This window comes from Chiloscyllium punctatum, chromosome 17 (genome assembly GCF_047496795.1).
Source record: "Chiloscyllium punctatum isolate Juve2018m chromosome 17, sChiPun1.3, whole genome shotgun sequence".
Taxonomy (NCBI): Eukaryota; Metazoa; Chordata; class Chondrichthyes; order Orectolobiformes; family Hemiscylliidae; genus Chiloscyllium; species Chiloscyllium punctatum.
The window spans coordinates 49,913,354-49,922,436 of NC_092755.1; the positions used below are offsets into that span (position 1 = coordinate 49,913,354).

A 9,083-nucleotide genomic window follows, 5' to 3' on the forward strand; every position below is an offset into this window, starting at 1 on the left:
GGCATTGTGGGACATCCTTCAGCACATGGATTTAAACTAGTAAGGTGCAGGGTGGGACCCAGGGAGATAGTGAGGAAAGAGATCGATCTGAGACTGGTACAGTTGGGAACAGAAGTGAGTCAAACAGTCAGGGCAGGCAGGGACAAGGTAGGGCTAAGAGATTGAACTACATTTATTTCAATGCAAGGGGCCTAACAGGGAAGGCAGATGAACTCAGGGCATGGTTAGGAACATGGGACTGGGATATCATAGCAATTACAGAAACATGGCTCAGGGATGGGCAGGACTGGCAGCTTAATGTTCCAGGATACAAATGCTACAGGAAGGATAGAAAGGGAGGCAAAGAGAGGAGGGGGAGTGGCATTTTTGATAAGGGATAGCATTACAGCTGTGCGGAGGGAGGATATTCCTGGAAATACATCCAGGGAAGTTATTTGGGTGGAACTGAGAAATAAGAAAGGGATGATCACCTTATTGGGATTGTATTATAGACCCCCTAATAGTCAGAGGGAAATTGAGAAACAAACTTGTAAGGAGATCTCAGCTATCTGTAAGAATAATAGGGTGGGAATGGTAAGGGATTTTAACTTTCCAAACATAGACTGGGACTGCCATAGCGTTAAGGGTTTAGATGGAAAGGAATTTGTTAAGTGTGTACAAGACAATTTTCTGATTCAATATGTGGATGTACCTACGAGAGAAGGTGCAAAACTTGACCTACTCTTGGGAAATAAGGCAGGGCAGGTGACTGAGGTGTCAGTGGGGGAGCACTTTGGGGCCAGTGAGCCATAATTCTATTAGATTTAAAATAGTGATGGAAAAGGATAGACCTGATCTAAAAGTTGAAGATCTAAATTGGAGAAAGGCCAATTTTGATGGTATTAGGCAAGAACTTTCAAAAGCTGATTGGAGGCAGATGTTCGCAGGTAAAGGGAGAACTGGAAAATGGGAAGCCTTCAGAAATGAGATAACGAGAATCTAGAGAAAGTATGTTCCTGTCAGGGTGAAAGGAAAGGCTGGTAGGTATAGGGAATGCTGGATGACTAAAGAAATTGAGGGTTTGGTTAAGAAAAAGAAGGAAGCATATGTCAGGTATAGACAGGATAGATCGAGTGAATCCTTAGAAGAGTATAAAGGAAGTAGGAGTATACTTAAGAGGGAAATCAGGAGGACAAAAAGGGGACATGAGATAGCTTTGGCAAATAGAATTAAGGAGAATCAAAAGGGTTTTTACAAATATATTAAGGACAAAAGGGTAACTAGGGAGAGAATAGGGCCCCTCAAAGATCAGCAAGGTGGCCTTTGTGTGGAGCCACAGAAAATGGGGAGATACTAAATGAATATTTTGCATCAGTATTTACTGTGGAAAAGGATATGGAAGATATAGACTGTGGGGAAATAGATGGTGACATCTTGCAAAATGTCCAGATTACAGAGGAGGAGGTGCTGGATGTCTTGAAACGGTTAAAGGTGGATAAATCCCCAGGACCTGATCAGGTGTACCTGAGAACTCTGTGGGAAGCTAGAGAAGTGATTGCTGGGCCTCTTGCTGAGATATTTGTATCATCGATAGTCACAGGTGAGGTGCTGGAAGACTGGAGGTTGGCAAACGTGGTGCCACTGTTTAAGAAGGGCGGTAAAGACAAGCCAGGGAACTATAGACCGGTGAGCCTGACCTCGGTGGTGGGCAAGTTGTTGGAGGGAATCCTGAGGGACAGGGTGTACATGTATTTGGAAAGGCAAGGACTGATTCGGGATAGTCAACATGGCTTTGTGCGTGGGAAATCATGTCTCACAAACTTGATTGAGTTTTTTGAAGAAGTAACAAAGAGATTGATGAGGGCAGAGCAGTAGACGTGATCGATATGGACTTCAGTAAGGCGTTCAACAAGGTTCCCCATGGGAGACTGATTAGCAAGGTTAGATCTCATGGAATAAAGGGAGAACCAGCCATTTGGATACAGAACTGGCTCAAAGGTAGAAGACAGAGGGTGGTGGTGGAGGGTTGTTTTTCAGACTGGAGGCCTGTGACCAGTGGAGTGCCACAAGGATCGGTGCTGGGTCCTCTACTTTTTGTCATTTACATAAATGATTTGAATGCGAGCATAAGAGGTACAGTTAGTAAGTTTGCAGATGACACCAAAATTGGAGGTGTAGTGGACAACGAAGAGGGTTACCTCAGATTACAACAGGATCTGGAGCAGATGGGCCAATGGGCTGAGAAATGGCAGATGGGGTTTAATTCAGATAAATGTGAGGTGCTGCATTTTGGGAAAGCAAATCTTAGCAGGACTTATACACTTAATGGTAAGGTCCTAGGGAGTGTTGCTGAACAAAGAGACCTTGGAGTGCTGGTTCATAGCTCCTTGAAAGTGGAGTCACAGGTAGATAGGATAGTGAAGGAGGCGTTTGGTATGCTTTCCTTTATTGGTCAGAGTATTGAGTACAGGAGTTGGGAGGTCATGTTGCGGCTGTACAGGACATTGGTTAGGCCACTGTTGGAATATTGCATGCAATTCTGGTCTCCTTCCTATCAGAAAGATGTTGTGAAAATGATAGGGTTCAGAAAAGATTTACAAGGATGTCGTCAAGGTTGGAGGATCTGAGCTACAGGGAGAGGCTGAACAGGCTGGGGCTGTTTTCCCTGGAGTGTCGGAGGTTGAGGGGTGACCTTATAGAGGTTTACAAAATCATGAGCAGCATGGATAGGATAAATAGGCAAAGTCTTTTCTCTGAGGTCGGGGAGTCCAGAAGTAGAGGGCATAGGTTTAGGGTGAGAGGGGAAAGATATAATAGTGACCTACGGGGCAACTTTTTCACACAGAGGGTGGTACGTGTATGGAATGAGCTGCCAGAGGATGTGGTGGAGGCTGGTACAATTGCAACATTTAAGAGGCATTTGGGTGGGCATATGAATAGGAAGGGTTTGGAGAAATTTGGGCCAGGTTCTGGCAGGTGGGACTCGATTTTTTTTTGAGATAACTGGTCGGCATGGACAGGTTCAACCAAAGGGTCTCTGTTTCCATGCTGTACATCTCTATGACCTTTTGACTATAAAACTTGATCATGCCATAAATAGTGACCAGAGTAACATACCTGAGTTTTGTGAAAGAAGGGATTCAGCTGAGCATGACTCAGATCAGATAAGAACTTACAGTTAATGATGGGGTTCTGGAGGCAAGGGTAATGGGTTAACAAGGTGGAAAAGCAGTCAGGATGTCAAGCCATTTAACAATATTGGAAGCATTCAGTATGCAAGGTCAGTTAACACAGGGAAATGTATTTATTATGTGAAGCCCGTTAACAAGGTGAAGCACATTCATTGTGTAACAGCAGATGGTTTAATCTTTACTGTCAATACCCGCTGATTCTAAGTCAACCAATTAATATGCATATTGCCAGATCTGGATGCTCCTCCCTGTAACATAGCGATCTCATTCACTAAGAAACTGCTATTCCAGAGAAGACCATGAACTCATGTCTCTGTGCACGTGGGCGATCATTCTCTCTCCCTCCAGGCCCAGAATAAAGATGTAGGAGATAAAACTATCCTGTGTCTCTGAGTGTTTTGCTTCGACTGAGGATGGAAATGGGACAACACCTTCACTGTCAAAATCCTGGAAAGCACCCCCCCCCTCCCCGAAGGGTATTGTGGCCCAGCCTACAGCATGTGGCCTGCAGCGGTTCAACAAGGTTGGTCACTACCATCCTCTCAGACAAAAAGGCAAAGGCAACAACCTCCAGGCCAACCAGGGATTCCCACATCTGACAAGAGAATAAAGAACTGTCATCGTGTGAGACTGCACTGGATCGTTCGTGTGTGTGTGTCTGTGTGTGTTGTTTGTCGTGCAGCAAAGGGTTGTTGCTGAGTGTGAATGCAAGGGAGCTGCAGAAATGTGTGTCTGTGTGTGAGTGTGTGTGTGAGAGACAGAGTGAGACTGTGTATGAGGGATCGTTGCTGAGTGTGAATGCAAGGGAGCTGCAGAAATGCGGAATTGCATTTTGTGACTGCACAAGAGCAAGGTGACTAATTGTACAGAGTGAGAAAGACATCTGGAAGGACATCTGCAGTAGCTTGTCAGGATGGCCGAGTGGTCTAAGGTGCCAGACTCAAGGAGTGTTAGTCCTTGCTCTGCATCTGGGCTTGTGAATTCTGGTCCCTTTCTAGGGGCGTGGGTTCAAATCCCACTCCTGACTTTCTTCCCTTTTCCCCAAACAAACCTTCCCATGAAACCCGCAGACTAACCAAATTTTATGGCTTTCTCGAGATTGGTCATCACCGTCCTCCATTTTCCAAGAGCCCAACACATCCGTGTAAATGATAAGGTGGAGGAATTTACAGCAATCTCCCCCCACAATTGCCAAGTGGATGATCCATCTCAGTTTCCTCCAGTGTTTCCCACCATCACAGATGCCAGTCTCCAGCCAATTCCATTCATTCCCTGTCAGATCAACAAACACTTGGAAACACGGGATACTGTAAAGGCCATTATACTGAAGCATTCCATGTTCAACTGCAACAAGATCTGGACAATATCCAGGCTTGGGCTGACAATTCCCAAGTAACATTCCTGAAACACAAATGCCATGAAATGACAATCTCCAAAATGACACACAGACACAGACACAGACACTCAGACAGACAGACAAAGACACACACACACATGTACACTCATGTACTCACTCAGACACAGACAGACACAAATGCAGAACTCACACACACACAGATACACACACAATTACACACACCGACATACACGCAAAGACACACACACACTCATACAGACACTGACATGCACACACAGACACAGACACAGACAGACACACACACAGACTTACAAACTCACACACTCTCTCATACATGTGAGAGAGTGTCTGTGTGTGATTGCATGAGTGTGTGTGTGTGTGTGATTGAGAGTGTGCGTGTGCGTTTGTGTGTGCATGCGCATGAATTAGTGTCTGTGTGTTTGTATGTGTGTGTGTGTTTGTGTGTGTGAGTGAGAGAGTGTGTGTGTGAGTAAGAGAGTGTGTGTGTCTGTGTGTGATTTTGTGTGTGAGTGTACGAATCTGAGAGTGTTTGTGTGCATAAGTGCGTATATGTATGAGTGTGAATGTGCGTGCATGCATGTGAGTGAGTGCCTGTGGGTGTGTATATGTTTGTGTGTGTGCATCTGTGAACATATGAGTGTGTGTGCATGTCTGTGCATGTGTGCATGTGAGTATTTGTGTCTGTATAAGTGTGTGTGCCTGTGTTGATTGTATGTATCTGTATGTGTATGTGATTCTGAGAGTGTTTGTGTGTGCGTGCGTGTGTACATCGGTGTGTGAGTGAGTGCATGTGATTGTGAAAGTGTTTGTGTGAGTGAGACAATGTGTGTATGTGCCTGTGTGTGTATGGGTGTGTGTGTGTGCATGTGAGTGAATGTTTGTGTATATGTGTAAGTGTGTGTGTGCATGTGAGTGAGTGAGTGTGTGTGGGTCTGTGTCATTGTATGCATAAGAGTGAGTGTGCACGATTGTAAAAGTGCTTGTGTGTTTGTGGTTGTGTGTGTGTGAGTCTCTGTGTGTGTGTGTTGCTCTGGTAGCCCTTCCAGATGTCTTTCTCACTCTGTACAATTAGTCACCTTGCTCTTGTGCAGACACAAAATGCAATTCCGCATTTCTGCAGCTCCCTTGCATGCACACTCAGTAACAATCCCTCATACACACTCTCCCTCTCTCTCATATACACACACACTTATGCAGACACACAGACACTCACTCATGTGCATGCACACACGCAAACACACAGACTCGCATACACACACTCTCACAATCACACACACATACAATCACACAAGACACACACACACTCTCACAATCACACACACACAGGGGCACATTCAATCACACAGAGACACACATGCACTTATACACGCTCACAGACACTTACTCTCATGCATGAACAACCACACACACAGACATATGCACACACAAAACAAACACTCTCACAATCACTCACACACACTCTCTCAGATATACGTACACAAACACTCACAATCATGCACACACACACACACTCACAATCACACACACATAAACACCTACAGACGTTCACTGACATGCATGCACACACTCTCACTCACAAATACAGATACACACACACAAACACTCTCACACACTCACATATAATCACAAAGATATTTGCTGATCTGACAGGGAATGAATGGAATTGGCTGGAGACTGGCATCTGTGATGGTGGGAAACACTGGAGGAAACTGAGATGGATCATCCACTTGGCAATTGTGGGGGGAGATTGCTGTAAATTCCTCCACCTTATCATTTACACTGATGTGTTGGGCTCTTGGAAAATGGCAGAGACTCATCTCCAGAAAGCCACAAAACACAAAGTCAGGAGTGGGATTTGAACCCACGCCCCTAGAAAGGGACCAGAATTCACAAGCCCAGATGCAGAGCAAGGACTAACACTCCTTGAGTCTGGCGCCTTAGACCACTCGGCCATCCTGACAAGCTGCTGCAGATGTCCTTCCAGATGTCTTTCTCACTCTGTACAATTAGTCACCTTGCTCTTGTGCAGACACTCAGCAGCAAACCCTTTGCTGCATAACAAGCAACACACACACACACACACACACACACACAATCATACAATCCGACGCAGACACACACACAAACATTCTCACAATCACACAGACACTCACGCACGCACATTCAGTCACACATAGATACACACGCACTTATACACACACAGACACTCACCATCATGCATGAACACCCACACACACGGACACACACAGGAAACAAACTCTCACAATCACACACACACTCACACACACACTCTCTCACTCTATCTCAGACACACACACTCTCAGAATTGGGCACACATACACACACAGACACACTCACACGGACACAAGCACTCTCACAATCGCACACACCCCGACACACACACATTCAACCACAGAGAAACACACATACACTTATATACACACACAGACACTCACTAACATGCATGAACGACCACACACACAGATAACACACACAAAACAAACACTCTCAGAATTGCACACACACACATTCACACACACACACACTCTCTCAGACACACACTCAAACACTCTCAGAATTGTGCTTTCAACACACACAATCACATACACAAACACACGCACTGATATACACACAAACACTCACAATCACACACACACACTAATAAAAATCCACAGACCTTCACTGACATGCACAAACACATACACACATACATACTCACACTGGTTCACACACAGACACTCTCTCACTCACAAATACAGGCACACACACACACAAACACTCTCACAATCGCACACCCAATCACACACAGACACACGCACTCTCTCTCTCAGACACACATACAAACACTCTCAGAATCATGCACACACACACACAGACACTCATGTGCATGCGCAAACACATGCACACACACTCTCGCACACACACCAACACACAGACGCACACACAGACACATACACTCACTCAAATACAGACACACACACAAACACTCTCAGTCGCACACACTCACGCACACACACACAAACACTCACAATTGCACACACACACTCTCATACAATCACACAAAGATGCACCCACAGACACAGAATCACACAATCACCCACAGACACAGAAATACACTCATACACATATATACACACACACATACACGCAGACATACACAGAGACACACATACATACACTCATACACACACACATACATGTAGACACACACACACATACACGGGCATGTGATCATGGGCATGTTCTCTGACATGCTCCTGTAGCCACTCTGTTTAAGTGCTGAGTCCTTTTGATCTTTGCTAAAGGATTCTGAGGAGTAGATGAGGGTGCAGTGGGTATTACTCATCCCTATCCCAGCTGTGTGACAGAGGCTGTCCTTCCTCTGTAGTAATCAGGACAAATATTCCATTTCAGGTAACATCGAGTGTCGGTCACACATCAAACCGATCACGTGAGAATGGGACTCCTTCCTTTTTCCTGTTTTGCACGAGCTGTAATTGATGTGTCCCAGCTGCATGAAGGGATTGATCCAGCTGAATAACGAATCTTATTTTTGAGGACCGGGATTCAGTCACATCTGCACCCTCCCTCCCCCGCCCAGCCTTCACAATACCTGCCAGTTCTGAGTGGCACAGTGCGAGAAGTCCCTTTGAAGGCAGTGAAAATGCTCCAAATGTGACTCTCTGCAGTACAAGCTACCTGTAGATGGAGCTCAGAGATTTCCCTGCCTACATAACAAACCCTGCGCTCTCCAGTCTTCCACCTTCCATGTAATCTCTGCATGGAGGTTATTAGGGCTGAGTTCTCATTGACCTCAGACAGCAATTTGTCCGGTGATTCCACTCCAATTTCAATGTGCCACATTGAGGCCTGTGGAATTGATTCACTGTTATGGGCCAGACCCAACCCCACTCAGAGTATATTGAGAAGTTAGTCTAGACCCACACTTTTTCTCATTTTTAAGGCAAGTGAAAGGCATTGTATTCCAGGTGCAATTCAATTGGTCCAACTGGTCGACTGTGAGCAAAACTCACTTTATTTTTACACCGCAGTTAAAATACAGACAACATAAAAATAAAAGAAGGGTTGGTTTCACTGTAACTCGATTGAAACTTAACAAAATGATATATGTATATTAACTATGATCAATTAACTGTTCCAATACATTGTCATCCTATAAACACACCCTTGGCAAAGATAAATTCAGTCAAATAGATTGTCTCACCTGCAATTCTAGCAGCAGGATGTGAACCCCAGCTTTTATCTGTAACAGAGAGAGGAATAAGAGCTTCCACATCCAACTTCAAGACCCCAGCAACTGCTGAAAGCTAAAACTGCAAAAAAAACCCTTGTTCTGTTGGAGCATGACCCCACCCATTCAGGATGCTTCTATTGTTCCACTTTAAAAAAAGAGGAAGGCCTCACAAGCTACATACCTTATTGACTTTGAGCATATCATTCAACGCCTCTGTCCCAGCCTCTTTTCATGAAAAATCACCCAGACAATATTAAAGCTCTAGTACAGTCACCCGTCT

The 9,083-nt window shown here is 44.9% G+C and overlaps 2 non-coding genes across 2 annotated transcripts; one reads left to right on the forward strand and one right to left on the reverse strand.

The window, feature by feature from the left end:
- Window positions 1-4,077: 4,077 nt before the first annotated feature.
- Window positions 4,078-4,197, forward strand: trnal-caa (transfer RNA leucine (anticodon CAA)). Its single transcript has 2 exons — window positions 4,078-4,115; window positions 4,152-4,197. It is a non-coding gene; the product is annotated as a tRNA-Leu (tRNA).
- A 2,191-nt stretch (window positions 4,198-6,388) lies between these two features.
- On the reverse strand, window positions 6,389-6,508 carry trnal-caa (transfer RNA leucine (anticodon CAA)). Its single transcript has 2 exons — window positions 6,471-6,508; window positions 6,389-6,434 (listed from the first exon to the last, which is right to left on the reverse strand). It is a non-coding gene; the product is annotated as a tRNA-Leu (tRNA).
- Window positions 6,509-9,083: the final 2,575 nt, after the last annotated feature.